General features: G+C 46.3%; 1 protein-coding gene across 1 annotated transcript in view; it reads left to right on the top strand.

Annotated features, from left to right (window-relative positions):
- fam189a1 (family with sequence similarity 189 member A1) overlaps positions 1-20,552 on the top strand; it is a 136,536-nt gene that overhangs the window by 41,578 nt on the left and 74,406 nt on the right. The window lies entirely within an intron of this gene.

Here is a 20,552-nt window from a genome sequence, read left to right on the forward strand (position 1 = left end):
AGGGACACACACACTAACACACACACAGGGACATAAACTCATACAATGACTTTAACTTGTTATTTAAGATTTGTGTGCGGCAAGGAATGTGCTTATAACTTTACGTTTATGAAAAAGATCTCCTTAGTTTAGCCCATGTCACGAATCCCGCTTCCTGAGTCTGGGTTTGCCTGTGTGTCTGTCCTGGAGTGTGTTTCAGGTGTCCTGGAACGCACCCTGTCTGGTTGCCGGGCGAATTAGCTCGTTGGGAGATTGATGTTCACCCGCACCTGTTTCCCATCAGTAATCTGCACACCTGTCCTGATCATCATCTCTTCCCTTCAAAAGCTCTGACCTGACTTCCATTCCCTGCCGGATCGTTAGCCATGAACAGTATGTTGTGCCTGAGTACCAGACTCCAGTTGGATAGTATTTGTTTTGTTGTTTTCATTTACGTATTGCTTGCCTTGAACTTACCTCCGTTTGTTTTGCCTTCAGTTACTCACCTGGATCATTCACTCCATTCCCGCCTGGTTGACAGAGGATTCTACTACTACATTGGATTCACCTATTTCCCCTCATCTATTCACCACCGCTGCCCGCTACGCCATCTGGATATATCTACCTTTTCACATTTAATTGTAAATAAATACTCACCTTCTTCCTACGCTCCTTGTCCTGGTCTGCTTCTGGGTTCGATCTTGAAAGATCGTGACAGCCCAGGCCACCCCTTAGGCCTTAATTGGCTATTCTGTTAGCTGGTTCGGTGAATGGCTTTGCTTGTAGATAGTGATACACACTCAGGAAGGACAGAATCCCTGCTGTCTGTCTCTAACACAGCAGCCCTGCTTTTAGGAACACTACCTATAATTATAATAAACTGTAATTAGCGTGGCTATGAGAGCCCTTGCCGCAGATACATTAGTGGCCTCTTCTGTGCTAGGGCACATTGCTCTTTAGTGTTCTGTCTGGAGCGTGGTCAGTAATGAAATGATACATATGTTGACAAGGAAGCACACCACAGGCCAAAGGGGGTCATTAGTGAGTTTATAATCATTTTGAAGGATGTTATATAAGGCCACCGTTAATGACAGGGCTGATCGCTCCTTTCCTGTTATTCTCCTCAGTTGACACAGTGAAAAACCAAGAGAATCTTATTTTTCAGTTTCTCCAGTCTCGATATAAGTCCCTTGTTGTGCGGCCTGAGGCTCAGCGAGATAGTAGTTTGAGACCTCAAAGAGATAGTAGCTAGTTTAGACAGAGGCTGTTAGGCGTGGTGCTGTTCTGTGCTGTTAAGCAGAGTGTTTACCGGACGCTTCAGGGGATCCAAATGAGATTACATTACTGTCAGATTACATTTTAGAATTCACTCTATTCATTGGTTAACCAGAGTAAAGCGATAGCAGCAGCAGCCTCAGTGAAATAACTAGAGACATCGTATGTGGCTTGGGATTCCCGAAGTTAAAAGAGAACCCTAAAACCAAAACCAAAATGTTTCTGAAATTCCCACACACCAAGCAACACCACAGAGGCAGACATTTGACCAAAACAATCTTTTAAGTGTAGTATTGCTTCTCTGCCACTATTGAAATTGGACCCCAATGAAAATATAAGACATTCCCTGCAGTATCAGTGATTTATGATTTTAGAGCTATTGAGGGGAAGATTTAATACGAACATAATCAATGATTTTCATTCATCTTCAAATGTCAATGGTTACATTTGATCACGACAGGCATGGTCTTTTTTTAGCTTGTTTCAGATCCTAAGCTAGTTTGTTTCTAACACATTTACATGATATGTAAATTCTGGTTAGGTTTCCCACTACGGTTTGGAGGATCTCAATAACCTTGTAGTTGACCTGCCCTGTGGCAACAAACATGTCTATGGTACAGTGTACAGTATAGCAGTTTTAAGCCCTGTAATCTGCATACATTTACCATCTATTAACATTCACAGCGGAGTGTGTGTGTGTTAGTCACATGATCAGCCTTGCACATGATACTGAATGTTAACACCTTCCTGAGGCCCCTGGAGCCCTTCTGCTCCACAGGTAACAACTATGTGTGCTCCATGCCATTATAGAAACTACAACTACATAGTTGCAAGCAGGGCCATTTAAAGGTGAGGTACGTGCAGTATGCACTTTGGGTGCAAGACCTTAAAAGGAACCAGTCAATTTGTCCCTTTATGGAAATAGCTTTTGAAGTGGCGTATAATCTTAACTTTAGTTGAACTTACTGATAGCATTATGTGATAGTTACGCTATTTAGTAGCTTCCTGAATAAAGTATTTTCTTTCTATCAGCACATGTACTCTCACACACAAACATGTTGACATTTTCATAAACACAGTAGACTATAAAGGTATGGGGGTTGTAAATGGGGCTGGGAGAACTCTGTTCCACCTCATAAACTTGATCCTTTACCCACAGCAGTAGCATTATACTACTTGGCTCTCGGTAAAGCCGCAATTTTACAGTCAAAACGCCAGGGAAACGGCTCTGTTCAAATTGCTGCTCAACTCTGCAACAACGAGAGGCTCTTAAAACCAACTCCCTAGGAGAGGCTCAGTGTTTTACAGAACACCTACAGTAATAGATCTGCATGGGTACCGACCTACCTACCGTAGACCTGTGTCCTCTCCTCAAAGCACATCCAGCACTGCTTCCATCCAGACCTCAAACAGTCCAATTGTTGGATTCTGTAAACAAATTAAATCAGCTTCTCCTCCACAGCTTCTCCCTCTCCTGTGCTTCAGGCAGTTCAGTGTACCTGCTCTGCTGTGCATGCCGAGCTACCGTGGTGGGCGGTAGAGGTAGTGGCCTAGGGTCCACACTGTGTGTGAGGACATGAAGGAGTGAGGTAGAGGTAGAGGAGAAGAGGGGAACAGAACAGAACAACAGCAGGCCTGGCTGTGTCCTGTGGGTGAAGGAGCGAGGGAGGGAGAGGTAGAAGAGAGGAGAGGAAAGGAGAGGAACAGAACAACAGCAGGCCTGGCTGTGCCCTGTGGGTGCTGCCGCCTGTCGCTTCCCCTCTAATCTCCTCTTCACGGGGCCTGTCCCATCCTCTCAGCTCCTGCCCAGTGTGGGGGGTGATGTGTAAGTGAGAACATTACCCTACTCACTGATGGATCAGCCCTCCTAACCACTGGGCCTGTGTGTGTTTGTGTGTGTGTGTCTACAAAAAAACACAGCGGCTCTGTGAGTCTCTTGTGTTATGTGGTTAGTTCTACCATGAGGCCTTGATTGGGCTCTGCGACTCACAGAATAACTCAGTGACTGACTGACTTTCATCTCCGCGCCTCTGGATGCCAGCTGCGATGGTAGTCATTATTTAGATGCGTTAGATGTGTTCGCTCTGTGATGAGAAAGAATGTCCCGCCCGTACAGAGTCAAAAATAAACGTCAGAAACTGCTCAGGTTTTGTGAAGATGTCCCCTTTTACTGCAACCCATACTAGAATGTAATAATCATGGACAGCACATTGTTGCGTTGATTCCGCAGGTTAGTGATTCAGATAGATCAATCCAGACTTTGTGAGAGGGGATGGATGCAGTCACTCAATCATGGAAGATGATGAGGGCTCGGCTTGGCTGTTCACTGCTAATTGCATCTTGAAGCCATCAGTCAGCCACTTCCCTGTAAATTACTGGGTCCTGTTCTTTTTAGATGTTTGTTTAATGAATTACAAAATGTGTGCGTGTGTGTGTGCTGAGGAAAAACACTTTTTTTCAACCGGGCTTTCTGCTGTGTCGCATCGTACTTGGTTGCAAACAAAGGATCAATAGAGATGGTGTTTCATCAGAGGAAGAGCAGAGAGAGAGGAAGAAAGCCCAGATAGAACAGGTATTATTTAAGGATTGATTCCTGGTGTTTTGGTCCAACTTGGCTAACCCATCATTGTTATCAAATGCTGCCTGTCTTCCACAGCCACTTTGGGTGGTGAAGGACGTGTTGTACTGTACAGGCCCTGGGATGAGAGAGAGAAAGACAGAGTGGCCCTCCACCACTCCAACACGACGTCAATGCAGTTTCCTTAAAGCCTATAAACATACATCACAATATGTTCTACAGCTCAGAGACTATGTGAGATGGCCTTCATTTAAAGGAGATAGACCCATGGAGTCAGTAGGATTCATTTTACAGTGTGGCTCTGACTGGTCAGAATGAACGCCTGATTCAGCTGTTTTAACACTAACATCACTCTATTGGTCAATTACAAAGAAGGTCCAGACAAAATTTGACCAGCACACTTCCCGCCAGATTTTTCCCATTGGACCCAGGATGCTGTCTCGCCACTCTAACCACTAGGCTACCTGCCGCCCGGTTGTCGTCTGCTCTACAGGCTGCTCCTGAGCAATGTGTCTTACTGAGTCCTGTATACTCCTCTGGGAACTTTAGCCACTCCTTCAGAGCTATGGTGTTCTGTGCATCGCTTAGTCTTGAAAAGACACAGTGATTGAAAATTATTCAAACTCCTCGTCAGAGCCTTTAACATGTGGGTTAGGCCGGTCAGCGCACACACAACCACAAACAAGCATACACACACAACCACAAACAAGCACACGCACACAGACACAAACGTTTACATCTAAGTATAAGCGAGAAAAAGTAGATGTCTCCCCTGGTGTGGAGTGAGTTACATCATATGCTGTTAGAGCAGTTTCATTGATCACTAGACTATTCAGCAGGGGTATTCAACTCTGACCCTACGAGGTCCGGAGCCTGCTGGTTTTCTGTTCTACCTGACCATAATTGCACACACCTGGTGTCTCAGGTCTAAATCAGTCCCTGATTACAGGAGAACAATGAAAAAAAGCAGTGGAACTGTCTTCGAGAACTGGCCACAACTTTAAAAGAGTATAGGAATGTCATTATATACTGAACAAAAATATAAAAGCAACATGCAACAATTTCAAATATTTTACTGAGTTGTAGTTCATATACGGAAAATAGTAAATTGAAATAAATTCATTAGACCCAAATCTATAGATTGTACATGACTGTGCAGGTGCGCAGCCATGGGTGGTCCTGGGAGGGCATAGGCCTACCCACTTGGGAGCCAGGCCCACCCACAGGGCAACCAGGCCCAGCCAATCAGAATGAGTTTTTTCTCACAAAAGGGCATTATTACAGACAGAAATACTCCTCAGCCTCCCCCGAGACATCTGTGGCATTGTGTTGTGTGACAAAGCTGCACATTTTAGAGTGGCCTTTTACTGTCCCCAGCACAAAGTGCACCTGTGTAATGATTATGCTGTTAAACCAGCTTCTTGATATGCCACACCTGTCAGGTGGATGGATTATCTTGGCAAAGGAGAAATGCTCCGTAAGAGGGATGTACACAAATTTGTGCAAGAAATTTGAGAGAAATACGTTTTTTGTGCGTATGGAAAACTTGTGGGATCTTTTATTTCAGCTGTTTGGGACCAACACGGGACCAACACTTTACATGTTGTGTTTATATTTTTATTCAGTATAGATCATCCTCACTATTTACTAACTATACATTCATACACTCTCTCTGTGATCTTGATTATGGCGAATCATTTGATTGGTCCAGTTACATAGCTGTTTGTTTGTTCTTCCTCCATATGTTTTATTTAATAGCACATTGACTTATAGTCTGTTCTACAAAGTCTTCTGTTGTATGCAGAGTTCTAAAGTACAGAGGCTGTTGGATAATTGAATGGAAAACAGTAGTGGCATGTTTTGACGAACCCCACATATTCTCCCCCACATCAAAGCAAGGCCCTGTTCAAATGAGACATCTCTCAGGTCCAGATTTAGTTCTGTGGCTGACATGACAGGCTCCTCCAATAGTGCTGGCCACGGAGTAGTTTTGATCTTGGGAAAGAAGAGACAGAGAGATCATGGAAGTAATTGCGAGTGCCAGTGGACATCCCCTATCTAATGCAGTCTGCCTTTCTCCTGGCCTGCAATTATCAAGAAGGACAGACTAGAGCAGTGCTCCCTGTGCTGTCTGTCTGTTGCCTGTGCTGTCTGTGCCGTCTGTAGGCCAGGCCAGCAACATCGGCAGTAATGTCATGCAGCAGGTCAGTGACATGCAGGTAGAGGGCTGCTGGACACAGATGATGGTGATGATGTTGTGGGGTTGAGAATTAGATTGTAATGTTAGCCTTTCTCACACTGTGGTCAACTAAGCCTGGTTTAGTGATGATGATGATGATGATGCTGCTGTTGCTGCTGATTCTGATGATGTTGACGATGACAATAGCATCATCACACTCGTCAGTGCATGATAAGAGAAGATTTTAGACATACAGGATTTCTAAAGGACTATTTCTGAATTCAGGAGCTTTTTGTTTCTCTTCATTACCTGTATGTATAAAACGCACCAAGGAAATCTATTTAGGCTACCACTGGTTAATACTGATTGGTAGTTTCCACAATTAAGTATTTTTGCAATTAGACAAAAGCAGACTAACTTTTTTTTATTTGATCACCAATCGCTTCTCTGTTGGAGTTGATTCAGCAGGGATACATCGGGTGCTGCAATTGGTGGATGGAAAGAATGATTTGATACGTGAGTAAACAACAGAGAGAGAGAGGAAGAAGAGGGATAAGACGAATAAAGGATGAGGGGGGTAGAGAGTGAGATGCCCAGCCCCCAGGCATTGCCTGACAACCTACTGTTGTCCCCCTGTTTCCATGGCAATGACGACAAGGCGCCTAAAGTGGAGGGATATGGGAAGGGGCTGGGGGAGGGGAGAAATGGAGAGAGAGAGCGAGAGAGAGTGAGAGACAGGAAGAGAGAGGAAAATAAAGAAAATGTGAATGCTTGTAGTAGAAGGATTGGAAGAGGGGTAAAACAAGCTCTGCCAAGCTATCTTTTAGAGCACCGTTTTCTATAGCTTTTTTTTTGTCTTGGACTGTCCATTCCCCATCACATAGACATGCAGTGTCAATAAAGAGTAGTGGCCTCCCTGGACAAAAGGTTAAGAGAGCTATTCAGGGCTGTAGTTTACCTAGATAGCAGCACTAATGTTCTTGCCGTATTCTCAAGAGGCACTAGAGAAGGATGGAGGACAGCGAGAGGGGTTCGAGCGAGAACACACACCTCTCACCCTCATTCATAAAACATCAGCAGAGAAGGACTTCTGAAGGTCAGAACAGAACTGCTCATGCTATCATCAGACTAAAGGTTCACTGTGATGGCAGAATTCACCTTCAATGTGCTTATTAACGTTAACCTCCTCCATCTCATGGTGATGTCATGCTCCATTTTACAGACTCACTGAATGATCTCCTCTCAGATCCTGACTCTTGTGTGTGTGAATATTTGAGATGGAAACCATGTCTCTTTTTTATGGCCAACACAATGCCCTGAGAAACGGTTAAAAGTGTCCCGGAATTTTGGTTTACAAGATGTTTGCTCCAAATTGTATCATCTGAGCTCATCTCTGAATTGGGATTAAAGTGCTCACTCTGATTGACTAGCGAGGGGTGTAAGCTCTCCACATTCATGAGATGAAAGCAACTGCAGCCTCCTCCCTGGCTGTGGGCTCTCCACTGATCACACAGAGGCAGTAGACATCAAGTGTCACCCCTTTTAAAGCAGGCCTCGCTTAGACATCCATTTAATTACGAGACTGCTCCATTTAATTAAGGCGGGGTGGCGAGTTTCTCCTGACACATCCAATTCAGCCCTGGATATACATAGGCTCAGCAGCTACTCTGTACAGGATTTACACACATACACACACAAACGCTGAATGGCAGTTTGGCAAGGAATGGATTGTTTTTAGTAAGCTTTTTCCTAGCCAAAGATATATGAGGGGAGAGTGGATTAACTGTTACAGTAGAAGAGGCAGTAAGAGCTGCACAAGCTCTTCAATGCTTGTGTGTAGCCGGGAAACTGAATGTTAGATGGAAAGAATATCAGTTTGTGTTGAATATATGCTGAGCTTGTATGATGGTAGATTATGAAAATACAGAATCTACTGCAGGGCTCTGTTCCTGGAGAGATACCGTCCTGTAGGTTTTCGCTTCAACCCCACTCTAGCGCACCTGATTCTAATAATTCACTGGTTGATAAGATGAATCAGGTCAGTTACAACTGGGGTTGGATTGAACACCTACAGGAGGGTAGCTTCCAGGAACAGGGTTGGAGAGCCCAGATCTACCTTGTATAACCAGGGTTTTGCCTTGCAGAGGAGAAACATAGCCAGGAAGCCCCAGCCACTAGAACTCAGTAGCTAAACATCATGACTACTGAATATGACAGGGGAGGTAGGAGGTAGAGGTAGTGGAGAACATCATCTGATAACCCAGGGTAGTCTTACTGCTACCTCTTCACCATACTGGCATGGCCTCCTCCTATTCAAGCAGCAGGTTTCTATTGGACAGGATCCAACATTCCTGTCATCGTCCACCACTCTAGACCACCTGCTGTCCACCATGCTGCCCAGGGCTGGACCAGTGACCTTGGACTTACCATGTGACCCAGAAGGCAGTAAGTAGTGTCAACAATCAGAGATAGCAGCACTTTACCTGATGACATAAACAGCAGAAAAACATGATTTCACAGATGACAAAGACAATAACACGGAGTGCAATCTGTCTTGATGGAACAGAACATCATAACACAGGGGTCAGAGGTCAGGGAGCATCATAACACCAACCTCCACTCACTCCAGATGGACAGCTCAACCACAGGTGGCGTGAAACTCTCAGTAAGCTTCACACTGGGAGGAGATCATTCACATGCACCTCACTTTCCCCCTGCGACATGTCATGTCACAAAGCAGTTCCAGAATCACCCATATCACACTCTAATAGGTGTGGAAGCAATATAAGAGACTATTGCTTAGCTGTGTATGGAATCTGTAACAGGGCTGTGATGTGTGTGTTTGTGAGTGTGTGTTTGTGTGCGTGTCTCTCTCTCTCTCTCTCTCTCTCTCTCTCTCTCTCTCTCTCTCTCTCTCTCTCTCTCTCTCTCTCTCTCTCTCTCTCTCTCTCTCTGTGATGAGTTTGGAAGCTTGCATCACATTGGATGTGAGTGAGATTTCGTGCACCCCCCACAGCTTTGAGGTTGATGGAAAATCATTATGGATCTTGGCAAGTGGCCGGCGGGTGGTTGCCTAGGAAACCTGGCTATCTGTCGGTGGCTCCCTTCTTCCCATGCGTCTTGGTGACCTGAGGTATGTGAAATGCCCAGATTTTAAGACCTTCACTCAGAGTAATGTGTGCTTTGATGGGTGGCAGGGGGTCTTGCATGAATGAATGAGATTAAATAAAACCCTTTAGAAACATAGAATCCATGATGCATGCTGCTCTGTGTGATGTTTACCAGCACTGTGGAGACTTTATTGTAGAAAACAACCATCTTCCACTGGTAGCCAGTGTGTCATTATCATGCAGGTGATTGCAGATGATATGGTTTATCGTTGTCGTCTGCCTTGTTTTAGTGGGATTGGCTGAGCCCCGTTCACAGTGAGTGGCCCCAATGCTGAATGGGGGCAGGGCATTATGTGAGGCACAGGGAGCGTGGAGGGAGGGGGGGTTGACAGTGTCCACTCTTATGTTGTTATGCTGTAAACCATAACCCCCACAGCATTTCAACAGCCCTCTCCACCCCTACCCCTACCCCTGCCGTCCCCATCCACAGTTCCATCATTACAGCCTCATCACCACCATGCCCATCTCTGTGTGAGAGAGAGCAGTGACCTCTGGGACAGGCCAGTGACTGCAGGGGGCATGCTCCTTGTGATTATCCCTGTTCTCCACTGATGCCTGGGGGTATAGGGTGCTGTAATCACTGCCCCCCCCCCCCTTATTCCACCTCCCACAGTCAGCTCAGGGTCAGTTATCATAACAGTACTAATGAGAAAGCCTGGGAGAACACATCATGAATAGTCGTGGGCTCTGGGCTGAGGGGATGAGAATAGAGCTTGCACTGCTGTAGGGCAGCTCTATAAGAGGGTCCAGAGTTGTGTCCTGCAATGTAAAGGAGATGTGGAGGGTAGGGGTGTAGGTGTAGAGGAGTGTGTAGGGGTGTATATATACACACACTACCGCTCAAAAGTTTGGGGTGACTTTGACATTTCCTTGTTTTTGAAAGAAAAGCACATTTTTTGTCCATTAAAATAACATCAAATTGACCAGAAATACAGTGTAGACATTGTTAATGTTGTAAATGACTTGTAGCTGGAAACAGCAGATTTTTTTATGGAATATCTACATAGGCGTACAGAGGCCCATTATCAGCAACCATCACTCCTGTGTTCCAATGGCACGTTGTGTTAGCTAATCCAAGTTTATAATTTTAAAAGGCTAATTGATCATTAGAAAACCCTTTTCCAATTATGTTAGCACAGCTGAAAACTGTTGTTCTGATTAAATAAGCAATAAAACTGGCCTTCTTTAGACTAGTTGAGTATCTGGAGCATCAGCACTTGTGGGTTTGATTACAGGCTCAAAATGGCCAGAAACAAAGACCTTACTTCTGAAACTCGTCAGTCTATTCTTGTTCTGAGAAATGAAGGCTATTCAATGCGAGAAATTGCCAAGAAACTGAAGATCTCGTACAACGCTGTGAACTACTCCCTTCACAGAACAGCGCAAACTGGCGCTAACCAGAATAGAAAGAGGAGTGGGAGGCCCCAGTGCACAACTGAGCAAGAGGACAAGTACATTAGAGTGTCTAGTTTGAGAAACAGATGCCTCACAAGTCCTCAACTGGCAGCTTCATTAAATAGTACCCACAAAACACCAGTCTCAACGTCAACAGTGAAGAGGCGACTCTGGGATGCTGGCCTATATAAAAAAGGAACTCAGTCCCGGCTTTCAACTTATTCTTGAAAGTTTTAATAGTAAAGTGCACAAGGTGTAGGGTGTTCACTCACTGCTGTAGAATGTAGAGAAAAACAGAGCAGTTGTCACGCTGCTATAAAGGATTTGGAGACATGTACAGGAGTACATCATCTGGGTTTTTAATACATCCAAAACAAGCACATATACAAAACACTGGGATGTACCCAAACAAAAGAGCGAGGGTAAACCTCGTAGAACGACACAGGACGAGACCCGTAATACACAAAGCACGCAGCACAGGCTGAGACAACGCATTGGCACTCACACGACCAACGGACATGGGAACAATAATCGACAGCCCAATGGGGAAACAAAGGGCACATTTATACAATTACAATCAGTGAGGAATTGGAACCAGGTGTGTGTAATGACAGTTCAGTGCAGCCTAGAAGGCTGGTGACGTTGACCTCCGGAACTGGAGAAACGAATGAGTAGCAGTACCGGGGGGATCCGTGATAGCAGTTCAAGAGGGTGCTACGAAATTAATGTTAAAACGTTGTTTTCTTTGGCCCAATGTCATTATAAATTACATAGAATTAATAATTAGATTGTTATCTACAATATTATAACCTTAATATACTTGTACTTGACAGTGTTGGTGAAATAAGAATGTTAGTTTGCTGTGACCGTTGCTAGTTTAGATTGCACCGCTCTTGGTTGCATCTCTTCCATATTTGGTGTTGTGAGGTGGTACAATTTTGAGGCGTTTCCTCTGGTTGGACCAATCAAAATGAACTTGATACCTTCGTCATTTTCACCTCCAGATCCTTGGCTTTCATTGCCTATAACCGTGATCAATCTACATTGACAGGGCTGTTTCTATGGTGATTTAAAGGGAAAGACTCAGAAAACAGGAACAGGTTGTCTTCGCATAAAGTGGATGTTGAAATTGAGTCTGTTAGCTTTGTAAATTAATGTATATTTAGTCCCTATTTAGTTTTGTATTCTGCTAATTTTATTTACGAAAATGTTTTCACTCACGAACCTGCAGCCACTCGTTAGCTTGTTAGTTGATGTTCGAAAGTAGTTCTGCTGCGAAGCAGCGCCACAGAGTTCTATTGAGCAATGACGACTTTTTGATCATGCCTGTGATGACATTCCATTCACTCTAAACATGCTAAATTCTGAGAGTAAATCGTTGATTATTTTTTAAGCATATATTGTAGAGAGATTGTGTTTTCCTGACTGAATTTTCTATAAACCTTGAATTAATTAATAATTTTCTGTGTGAACACCCTACAAGGTGCAATTTCAAAATTGGGTAGTGCATCATCAGTTTTCCTCTTGTCATATCAGCATACCTTAGAGAGCTATTTATAACTTGTCAGAAATGTCCAGATCAACTAGCCCATGTCAGCTACTGTTTTTTAGCTAGGATTTTTAGCCCATATATTTTGTTGTAATGTTTGAGTCACTCAAATATCACATGAATAGACATTAGACATGGCAAAATGTATAGAATTGTGAGAAAATGAGCTTTAAAACTGGAAAGTTCTCTGCACACCATGACAAAATGTGTAGAATTGCAGGAAATAAGTTTTAAACCTGCTAAATGTTCTCTCCACCAACAAGAGGGGTGTGAACAGTTTATGTCATGAACAGTGCTTGTGCCCATAGAAATAGACGTGGCGTGCGCGCGTGCAGTGGGGGCACTGGATGTTCCCCAATGCTGTAAGGGGGGCCTGAGTAAAAAGGTTTGGGAACCCCTGTATTAGAGCTCCATTTCCAATAGCTTTGCGTTTGTCTTGGACAGTCCCATTCCCCGTCACATAGACATCTCAATAAAGAGTAGTGGCCTCCCTGGACAAAAGGTTAAGAGAGCTGTTCAGGGCTGTAGTTTACGTAGATAGCAGCACTAATGTTCTTGCCGTATTCTCAAGAGGCACTAGAGAAGGATGGAGGACAGCGAGAGGGGTTCGAGCGAGAACACACACCTCTCACCCTAATTCATAAAACATCAGCAGAGAAGGACTTCTGAAGGTCAGAACAGAACTGCTCATGCTATCATCAGACTAAAGGTTCACTGTGATGGTAGAATTCACCTTCAATGTGCTTATTAACGTTAACCTCCTCAATCTCATGGTGATGTCATGCTCCATTTTACAGCCTCACTGAATGATCTCCTCTCAGATCCTGACTCTTGTGTGTGTGAATATTTGAGATGGAAACCATGTTTATTTTTTATGGCCTACATAATTCCCTGAGAAAATATTTAAATAATTCTCATCTATATTATTCGTAGTCGTCTATTTACCACCACAGACCGATGCTGCCACTAAGACCGCACTCAACCAACTCTGTAAGGCCATAAGCAAACAAGAAAATGCTCATCCAGAAGCGGACCTCCTAGTGGCCAGGGACTTTAATGCAGGCAAACTTTAATCAGTTTTACCAAATCTTTACCAGCATGTCACATGTGCAACCAGAGGGAAAAAAACTCTAGACCACCTTTACTCAACACACAGAGATGCATACAAAGCTCTCCCCCACCCTCCATTTGGCAAGTCTGACCATAATTCTATCCTCCTGATTCCTGCTTACAAGAAAAAACTAAAGCAGGAATTACCAGTGACTCGCTCAATACGGAAGTGGTCAGATGACGCGGATGCTACGCTACAGGACTGTTTTGCTAGCACAGTCTGGAATATGTTCCGGGATTCATCCAATGGCATTGAGGAGTAAACCACCTCAGTCATTGGCTTCATCAATAAGTGCATCGAAGACGTCATCCCCACAGTGACCGTACGTACATATCCCAACCAGAAGCTGTAACGACTTTCTTCCTGGGGTGAAGTAGAGGACCAAAATGCAGCGCGGTTAGTGTTCAACATGTTTAATTTGAACATAAATGGTGAACACTTACAACAATACAAAAACAACAAATGTGAAAGTCGAGACAGTCCTATCTGGTGCAGAACACAAACACAGAGACAGGAAACAAACACCCACAAAACCCCAACACAAAACAAGCCTCCTATATATGAGTCTCAATCAGAGACAACGACTACCATCTGTCTCTGATTGAGAACCCACACTAGGCTGACATAGAAACAGACAAACTAGACACACAACATAGAATTCCCACCCAGCTCACGTCCTGACCAACTAAACACATACAAAACAACAGAAAACAGGTCAGGAACGTGACAGAACCCCCCCCCTCAAGGTGCGAACTCCGGGCGCACCCCTAAAACTCAAGGGGAGGGTCTGGGTGGGCATCTGTCCGCGGTGGCGGCTCCGGCGGTGGACGAGGGCACCACTCCACCATTGTCTTTGTCCACCTCCTTAGCGTCCCTTGAGTGGCGACCCTCGCCCCCGACCATGGTCCAGGAACCTTCACCAACTCCCCTCTACAATAGAGGAGACAACTCAGGACAGAGAGGTAGTTCAGGACAAAGAGGTAGCTCAGGACAGAGAGGTAGCCCAGGACAGAGAGGTAGCTCAGGACAGAGGGACAACTCCGGACTAGTGGCAGCTCCGGACTGAGTGGCAGCTCCGGACTGAGTGGCAGCTCCGGACTGAGTGGCAGCTCATGACTGAGTGGCAGCTCATGACTGAGTGGCAGCTCATGACTGAGTGGCAGCTCATGACTGGAGGGCAGCTCATGACTGGAGGGCAGCTCATGACTGGAGGGCAGCTCATGACTGGAGGGCAGCTCATGACTGAAGGGCAGCTCATGACTGGAGGGCAGCTCATGACTGGAGGGCAGCTCATGACTGGAGGGCAGCTCATGACTGGAGGGCAGCTCATGACTGGAGGGCAGCTCATGACTGGAGGGCAGCTCATGACTGTAGGGCAGCTCCTGACTGTAGGGCAGCTCATGACTGTAGGGCAGCTCTGGCAGCTCCTGACTGGCTGGCGTCTCTGGCAGCTCCTGACTGGCTGGCGTCTCTGGCAGCTCCTGACTGGCTGGCGTCTCTGGCAGCTCCTGACTGGCTGGCGTCTCTGGCAGCTCCTGACTGGCTGGCGTCTCTGGCAGCTCCTGACTGGCTGGCGTCTCTGGCAGCTCCTGACTGGCTGGCGGCTCTGGCAGCTCCTGACTGGCTGGCGGCTCTGGCAGCTCCTGACTGACGGACGGCTCTAGCGGCTCCTGACTGACGGGCGGCTCTAATGGCTCGGGACAGACGGGCGGCTCTAATGGCTCGTGGCAGACGGATGACTCAGATGGCGCTGGGCAGACAGATGGCTCAGACGGCGCTGGGCAGACGGATGGCTCAGATGGCGCTGGGCAGACGGATGGCTCAGACGGCGCTGGGCAGACGGATGGCTCAGACGGCGCTGGGCAGACGGATGGCTCAGACGGCGCTGGGCAGACGGACGGCTCAGACGGCGCTGGGCAGACGGACAGTTCAGACGGCGTTGGGCAGACGGGCAGTTCAGGCGCCGCTGGGCAGACGGGCAGTTCAGGCACCGCTGGGCAGACGGCAGACTCTGGCCGGCTGAGACGCACTATAGGCCTGATGCGTGGTGCCGGAACTGGAGGTACCGGGCTGAGGGCACGCACCTCAGGGCGAGTGCGGGGAGGAGGAACAGGGCTCTGGCGATGCACTGGAAGCCTGGTGCGTGGTGTAGGCACTGGTGGTACTGGGCTGGGGCGGGAAGGTGGCGCCGGATATACCGGACCGTGAAGGAGGACACGCGCTCTTGAGCACCGAGCCTCTCCAACCTTACCAGGTTGAATGGTCCCCGTAGCCCTGCCAGTGCGGCGAGGTGGAATAGCCCGCACTGGGCTACGCAGGCGAACCGGGGACACCACCTGTAAGGCTGGTGCCATGTACGCCGGCCCGAGGAGACGTACTGGAGGCCAGATACGTTGGGCCGGCTTCATGACATCCAGCTCGATGCCCAACCTAGCCCTCCCAGTGCGGCAAGGTGGAATAGCCCGCACTGGGCTAAGCACGCGTACTGGGGACACCGTGCGCTTTACCGCATAACACGGTGTCTGACCAGTACGACGCCCTCTCACTCCACGGTAAGCCCGGGGAGTTGGCTCAGGTATCCAACCTGGCTTCGCCACACTCCCCTTTAGCCCCCCCCCAAGAAATTTTTGGGTGAGCCTCTCGGGTTTCCAGCCACTCTGCCTTGCAAGCGCCTCATAATGCCGCCTCTCTGCTTTTGATGCCTCCAGCTCCGCTTTGGGACGACGACACTCCTCTGGCTCTGCCCAGGGTCCTTCTCCGTCCAGAATCTCCTCCCATGTCCATTCCTCCTTGTACTGCTGCTGCTGTTGCTGCTGCCCGTTGCCACGCTGCTTGGTCCGGGTTTGGTGGGTGTTTCTGTAACGACTTTCTTCCTGGGGTGAAGTAGAGGACCAAAATGCAGCGCGGTTAGTGTTCAACATGTTTAATTTGAACATAAATGGTGAACACTTACAACAATACAAAAACAACAAATGTGAAAGTCGAGACAGTCCTATCTGGTGCAGAACACAAACACAGAGACAGGAAACAAACACCCACAAAACCCCAACACAAAACAAGCCTCCTATATATGAGTCTCAATCAGAGACAACGACTACCATCTGTCTCTGATTGAGAACCCACACTAGGCTGACATAGAAACAGACAAACTAGACACACAACATAGAATTCCCACCCAGCTCACGTCCTGACCAACTAAACACATACAAAACAACAGAAAACAGGTCAGGAACGTGACAGAAGCCATGGATTACAGGCAACATCCGCATCAAGCTAAAGGCTAGAGCTGCCGCATTCAAGGAGCGGGACACTAATCCGGATGCTTATAGGAAATCTTGTTATGCCCTCAGATGAACCATCAAACAAGCAAAACATCAATACAGGATTAAAATTGAATCCTACTACACCGGCTGACGCTCGTTGGATGTGGCAGGGCTAGAAAACTATTACGGACTACAAAGGGGAAACCAGACGCGAGCCCAGTGACGCAAGCCTACCAGACGAGCTAAATGCCTTTTATGCTCGCTTCGAGGCAAGCAACACTGAAGCATGCACGAGAGCACCAGTTGTTCTGGATGACTGTGTGATAACACTCTCGGTAGACGATGTGAGCAAGACCTTTAAACAGGTCAACATTCACAAAGCCTCGAGGCCAGATAGATTACCAGGATATGTACTCAAAGCATGCGCGGACCAACTGGCAAGTGTCTTCACTGACATTTTCAACCTCTCCCTGACCGAGTCTGTAATACCTACATGTTTCAAGTAGATCACCATAGTTCCTGTGCCCAAGGAAGCAAAGGTAACCTGCCTAAATTATTACCGACCAGTAGCACTCACGTCGGTAGCCATGAAGTGCTTTGAAAGGCTGATCGTGGCTCACATCAACAGCATCCTCCCAGATACCCTAGACCCACTCCAAATTGCATACCGCCCCAACAGATCCACAGATGACGCAATCTCAATCGCACTCCACACTGCCCTTTCCCACCTGGACAAAAGGAACACCTATGTGAGAATGCTGTGTAGGAGTGTGTATGGGTGTGTAGGTGTGTAAGAGTGTGTACAGGCTGCAGCGTGCATAAACGCTCCGGACTGGAATGTGGCCTGGGGGGCAGACAGACAGGAGAGGGGGCTTTGGGGTCAATGGATCTAGAAGGGCTTATTGGGTTTTGTCTTCCAAAAAGCATAGTTTTACTCTTCTGTTCAGTTGGTGGACTGCAAAAAATACATTGTTGCGATATCAGATACTTGTGTTGTGGAAGGCTTATGATTGATCACAATGTGTACTGTTCAGGATGTCAGGGTTGTTATGCTGTGTGTGTGTGTATGTGTGTGTGTGTGTGTGTGTGTGTGTGTGTGTGTGTGTGTGTGTGTGTGTGTGTGTGTGTGTGTGTGTGTGTGTGTGTGTGTGTGTGTGTGTGTGTGTGTGTGTGTGCGCGCGTGTGTGCGTGCGTGGCTGTCAGAGTGTAGTACATTCTTTCATGTCTCTGTGTGGCACAACCTGTGATGAGTTGCTTGGAAATCTTGAACCCCTCTTTCATTCCATTTCAGTAGCCATTTTTTTTTGGTGTGCATATGTATGTGTTATACACCCCAGAGTTGTTGGCTCAGTTGATGGTCATGAGTGTGGCCAGTGTGTCTGTTGGTGGCTATGTGTAAATGCTGTGCTTTGTTTTGTGTGGGTAAGGGGGTTGTTGTATATCAATGGATGGTAAGCTATACACTGTAGGGACCGTGTAGTGAAGCCAGATGTGGGAGAGAGAAAAGAGAGAGGCTATTCTTCCCTGATGATAGACAACACTAAACAACAGGAATCTGATTGGAGTCTGATTGGAAGCCATCTCAATACAGAAACCTTTAATGGTAGGATGCAGGAATCGATGGCCCTGATTTTGTATAGCTAATGAGAGCAGATTTGGGTATTTCATGGATAATTTGCTCCTTTTAGAGAATACGTTGTTTTTTTAATTAATAACAGTCAGTTGAGAATGAGATTGATTGATTAGCTAATTTGTGTGTCCCATTTTGAACGCAAAGCCCACAGTGTGTATAAACTGCAGCAGGGCAGAAGTGAAAGAAAATGAGCTTTTCCAAACTGGTAAGTTGAGCTGAATAGGTGGCCAGGCCTCAGTGACTAAAGTGGTAAAGTGTTGTGTCTTAATCCTTTTCCCAGTGCAGCGGAGAGAGGAATCCCTGCGTGATTGGCACAAAGCTATCACCGGCAGCCCTCTCCATATCACCTCTCAGACAGAGACAACCATAGCTACAGCCTCTGCTCCAGCCAGCCTCAGCCCAGGGTTTAGCAGCTCCACTAGCCCCTAAAGCCTGCCTGACTCCTTCCCCCTGTCTCCTTCTCCAGGGGACCAGAGTTGTTTCACTCTCAGACACCCAACTTCCTGAATGTTCCCCTTATGACTAGCTTTCAGAGTAGAGACAAGGCTGAGTGGATTCTCTGCTCTACCACTGATATCTCACCAGTTAAGAGTGTTAGCTAATGAATGTTCCCTTCGTCCCCTGGAAGAGGGCTGGTGCAGGGCTTAATGCAGCCAGCCTGTCCTTCCTCTCCTCCACCATCTGAGATGTAAGAATGAAATGGGGAGATAAGAGGGAGGAGTCCCCTGGGTGCCATGACAACTAAACTCTATGGAAAGAAAAGTGAAACTTAACTGTGTTGCCGCGGTAATAGCCATCCATTCATGTGCTCCTGGGTTCTTTATGTGGTATCAGAGGTTGACAGGGACTGTTTGGAGATCAGGTGTGTGAGACGGTTACGGTGTTGCTCTGCACCAGAGGTGTCTGTGCTAACGACAGGAGCAGAGGAGAGGAGCTGATCTCTGTGTCTGCTGTCTGGCACAGACCTGGGCTGCTTTTACTGCTGAACAGATTTACTACCAGACTGTATTTGCAGGGATACAGCCTTTATCTCATCTCTCTCTCTCTCCCTCCCTCTCATGCTCTCTCTCTCTCTCTCTCTCTCTCTCTCTCTCTCTCTCTCTCTCTCTCTCTCTCTCTCTCTCTCTCTCTCTCTCATGCTCTCTCTCCGTCCCTCTCATGCTCTCTCTCTCGCTCTCTCTCTCTTTCTCTTCCTCTGTTGCAACAGAATGCGTGATCTATAATTCATGAGAGCAAATAGATATTGAAGCGTTCACATCTCGGTAGAAATCTGCCTTTGAAATGATCATCTCTCTCCAAGCTTCCGAAACATATTCATGTCACTTCCAGAATATGTTTAATGATGCCATCAAATTATCATTTCACAATTAAAATGACTGAGTATGTAAAATCATCTTGGTCACTGTTCAAAACAACAACTCTTACTGTGTAGGCATTAACATGCTTAATTATGTAGACAGTAGGCATGTTACAGTGATAAGATGTGTACATTTTGGCAGACAATAGGTATTGGCTCCTGCACACTGTATATACAACTCTATGTTCATTTCGGGTGTTCTCCCTTTTTGTCATTGCTAATCTGCAGTCAGGGAGTCACTCAGCACATTTTGATTGGACAAGATAAATAATCCTCCTGATCTAAAGCAGTAATGATCTGCTAGTCTCACTGATCTTCAGCCCTCATCTAAAATGGGTCAAATGTGAATAACACTGTGCAAATTTAACATCTCCCAAATAGTCTTACTTTACATCCATTGGGGCTCTGTAAGATAGTAGGCTAGATCCCAGGCAGTTTTGTCAACGGGCGCACAGCCCCAGTAGTCTGATGGAATCAGGTGCAAAATGGTGGTATTTATGTGCAGGTGCAGAAGGTGAGCTGGAACTAAGGAATATGGACAATGGCCATTACATAATACATGTCACAGATATTAGGACATAAACATTCAAAGAATAACGATATTAGGAAAATACCCCTCAACATAGAAAACTCAAATGATTGAATATGCAGATGTGACGCTCCCCAAAGCAGTTCAGGTCAGCGATACAAAGTAACTTTAAACTAATAATAAACAATGTCAAATGTTTTACTCGTGTGTGATTTTTATGTAACAACCGCAATGCATGTTAGAAGGGTTTTAACAACAGGAATATGCCTGAAAAAGTTAGCAACATAAACAAACATTAGCATTTCCAATCGGTGTTTGTGTCAAATGAGGGGACAGCATTGGAGTGGGCGCTCTCCAGTGCGCATCGTCACTCACCGTCTGCTTCAGTGTGTTTTCAGTATTTTTTTTATTTTTGAGTATCAGCCAAAGACGTAAACAAGTCGCCCTTGTTAGTGAAAGGCTGCCTGTAGGTCTGATGTCTTTCCAGCTGAATTCAGGGATTCAGAGAGAGGCTAGTGTGTAAAAGAGAGGTGA

Source organism: Salvelinus namaycush, chromosome 1 (assembly GCF_016432855.1).
Source record: "Salvelinus namaycush isolate Seneca chromosome 1, SaNama_1.0, whole genome shotgun sequence".
Taxonomy (NCBI): Eukaryota; Metazoa; Chordata; class Actinopteri; order Salmoniformes; family Salmonidae; genus Salvelinus; species Salvelinus namaycush.